Here is a 3,865-nt window from a genome sequence, read left to right as displayed (position 1 = left end):
TTTACAAAAGGTTGTTTGACAAAGGTTAGGAAAATTAATTGGTTTGGACTATAACTGTCAGAATCCCCCAGCAGGCATAGCTGGTGACTATGCTGGCTGAATAATAGAAGGAATGTAGTCCAACACTTATGATAAAATATTTTATGGGTCAGCTTCATCCCAAATGAGGACTTTCCCTGACTAGGTATCTGACACGCAGGCCTTTTTATTCAGAAAGTGCCACGCTGTTCCTTGAAAAGCATGTGAACTGGATGGTTTCCCATGGATTCCATGGAGAACAACTTTCACATGAAGATTTGTGCTTTCAACTCAGTTTTCCAACTTGTGAAAGATACAAAGTTTTAAATTATACTGGCATGAAGGAAGACAGAGGATTAAAAAGACTACTAATTAATTTTAGAAAAACTTTGAGTATTTGGAGTGATGGAATGTCCCAGTGGTGAGATCCTCAAAATCAAAATGTAAAATGAAGCAAAGTGGAAAAGCTGATGGGTGCTGTTCTGAATAATAAAGCAGAATATAGTGAAGGAAGGAATTTATAAAAATGAGACAAACATCATTTTAGGGAGAGGAACACCACTCTCTGTTTGGTGTCTTTTTCCAAGCAGTTTGTTGATTACAGGCCAAAATGTATTTGCTGACATTGGAGGGCCACTCATCCAGGGAGAGTTGCGTGGTGATTTGCACTTACAACAAGTAGTTCCAGTTTTCAGTTGAGTTAACACTGCAGTCCTACACATCCCTGCTCAGAAGTAAGCCACTCTGAATTCATTGGACATTACTGCCAGGTAAATAAATATGGGACTGATGCCTATTTAATATGGAAAGAAAACACAAATGTGACTTATAAGTACTGGAAAAGTGGAGAAAACAGTACCTAACAAAATGTGTTTCCTCCTGCCTTTGCATTTGTTTTGTCTGCAGAATATCTTTGTCTTACAGGGATCTCAAACATCCAGGACACAATATATCTGAAGAGATGCCTGTGAAGTGGTAAGTGATGTTGGGGTATTTATATTATAAATAAAAATTAGCTACCTTCTTATTCTGTCTGACTTATAATTCAGCGTGCTTTGAAATCTATATACAAATAAGACGCAGAACATGGTCAAGACCTCCCACTCTTTAAACATAAAATATGTTAATAGCAGCTGCAAAGGGCGCAGAACAGATGGCAGACTGGTTCAAAGCCCATTCGGAGGAGTTGATGCCAGCCATCGAGGAAAAGAGGAGAGCTCTAGCAGCATACAAAGCCTGTCCTAGTGAGTACAACTTGCAGGCTCTTTGAGTTGCTCACAGCAAAGTCCAACAGAATGCCAGGAGATGTTTTAACAATTATTGGCTTCAGCTCTGCTCTCAAATACAGATAGCTTCGGACACAGGTAACATCAAGGGAATGTATGACGGTATCAAGCAGGCTTTAGATCCAACACAGAAGAAATTTGCTCCTTTGAAGTCTGCTACGGGCATGATCATCCAGGACCGAGCACAGCAGATGGAACACAGTGTGCAACACTACTCTGAGCTATATTCCAGAGAGAATGTAGAAACTGAAGAAGCATTAAATAACACTGAGTGTCTTCCTGTCATGGAAGAGTTGGACAGTGAACCAACTTTAGCAGAAATAAAAGTGGCCTTGGATTCCCTTGGGAAGGATAACATACCTGTTAAAGTGCTGAAGTGCTGTAAAGAGACCATCACCACTGAGCTGTATGAAATCTTTTGTCTTTGCTGGAGGGAAGGTGGAGTACCACAGGACATGAAGGATGCAAACAGCATCATACAGTATTGTACAAAAACAAAGGCGACAGGGCTGACTGCAATAACTACCGTGACATCTCAGCATTGTAGGGAAGCTGCTTGCCCACTTTGTGTTGAAGAGGCTCCAGGTCCTTGCAGACAGAGTCTATCAAGAATCACAGTGTGGATTTTGAGCTAATAGATCCACCACTGAGATGGTATTTTCCCTCAGACAGTTACAAGAGAAATGTAGGGAACAATAACAGCCATTCTTTGTGGCCTTCATAGATCTCACAAAGGCTTTGATTTGGTTAGCAGGGACAGCCTTTTAAAAATACTTCCCAAGATTGGATGTCCACCTCAACTCCTAACATCATCCCCTTGACATCCAAAGCGGAGTGAAACAGGGCTGTGTCCTCGTGCTGACTCTGTTTGGGATCTTTTTTGCTGTCATGCGGAAGCACGCCTTTGGAACTGCAACAGAAGGCATGTATCACCGGACTATATCAGATGGAAAGGTCTTTAATCTCTCTAGATTGAGAGCGAAGACCAAAGTCCAGCTGAAATGTATGCGGGACTTCCTCTTCGCCAATGATGCAGCTGTTGTTGCCCATTCTGCTGAAGACCTCCAACAACTTATGAATCGGTTTAGTAAGGCCTGCCAAGACTTTGGATTAACAATCAGCCTGAAAAAAAACACAAGTCATGGGCCAGAGCATAGACTCGCCTCCCTCTATTACCATCTCTACACAAGAACTGGAGGTTGTTCATGATTTCATGTACCTTGGCTCAACGATCTCTGACGTTCTCTCCCTAGATGTTGAGCTGGATAAATGCATTGGCAAAGCAGCTACCATGTTCTCTAGACTTACAAAGAGAGTATGGCTTAATAAGAAGCTGACGGCATATACCAAGGTCCAGGTCTATAGAGCCTGTGTCCTGACTACACTCCTGCACTGCAGTGAGTCCTGGACCCTTTGTGCAAGGCAGGAGAGGAAGTTGAACATGTTCCATATGTGTTGTCTCCAACGCATTTTTGGGATCACCTGGCAGAAAAAAGTTCAAAATAGAGTAGTCCTAGAATGAGCTGGAATTTTTAGCATGTATACATTACTGAAACAGCGACGTCTACATTGGCTTGGGCATGTTGTGAGAATGGCTGATGGTCGGATTCCAAAAGATCTCCTGTATGGAGAATTAGTGCAGGGAAAGTGCCCCAGAGGGAGACCACAGCTGCACTACAAGGATATCTACATGTGGGATCTGAAGGCCTTAGGAATGGACCTCAACAGATGGGAAATGTTGACATCTGAGCATTCAGTCTGGAGGCAGGCGGTGCATCATCAATTTGAAGAGACACTTGTCCAGCAGGCCAAGGCAAAAAAGCAGTTCCAAAACCAGCAAAATCAGAGAGCTAGAAAGGGGATGGATTATATTTGTCTTCAGTGTGGAAGGGATTGCCACTCTCAAATTGGCCTTCTCACAGTAGACAGTATTCCAGGACCTCTATTCAGAGCATATTACCATAGTCTCTTGAGACTGGAGGATGCCTACACAATACATAGGGGGCATCATTTCTCATCATTTCTGCACCATATGGGGAAAAATACTCTTACAAATTCTTTAAAAACTAGTATATCAGGAAAGAACAATGGTAACTGTTCACATCTAAACTTTTGCACTGTTTCCCCCCTATTGTTACAGAATTTTTAAAAATGTTTCAATGTATTTCAAAGGGAATGGCTTGGAACTCCTTCCACTGCATGGTCTCTCTGGCCTCAAAAACCAAGCATTCCTGAGTTATGTGAGACCATATTCTTGTTTAGAAGTCCTTCAGGAATAGAGAAGGTTTTGTCTACATTGTCTTCTGCAGGTAGGTTCACTGTTTTTTAAAAATATTTTTATGGTTGCAATGCATTGGATTTATGTTTAATTTTTAAAGATAATTTAATTTTTCCTAAATATGGAGTAGAAGGGAAATTGTGTTTGTGTGTTCCTTCACTGCAGGAGGCTTTTTGCTGCGTGCCTGGTCTTGAAGCGGGTATGTGATGGGATATATAGCCTTCCTGCGGTGGTGGGAATGCTTTTGCAAATTCCCTTCCTCTTAGCATTAGGGCAACAGGAT

General features: G+C 41.9%; 1 long non-coding RNA gene across 1 annotated transcript; it reads left to right on the top strand.

The window, feature by feature from the left end:
- The first annotated feature begins 923 nt into the window (after positions 1-923).
- On the top strand, positions 924-3,613 carry LOC140705510 (uncharacterized). The gene is made up of 2 exons (XR_013542911.1): positions 924-993; positions 3,477-3,613. It is a non-coding gene; the product is annotated as an uncharacterized LOC140705510 (long non-coding RNA).
- The last annotated feature ends 252 nt before the right edge of the window (positions 3,614-3,865 follow it).

The sequence above is a fragment of the Pogona vitticeps genome, chromosome 3 (genome assembly GCF_051106095.1).
Source record: "Pogona vitticeps strain Pit_001003342236 chromosome 3, PviZW2.1, whole genome shotgun sequence".
NCBI classification, from domain to species: domain Eukaryota; kingdom Metazoa; phylum Chordata; class Lepidosauria; order Squamata; family Agamidae; genus Pogona; species Pogona vitticeps.
This window is presented reverse-complemented; position numbering and strand designations above follow the sequence as displayed.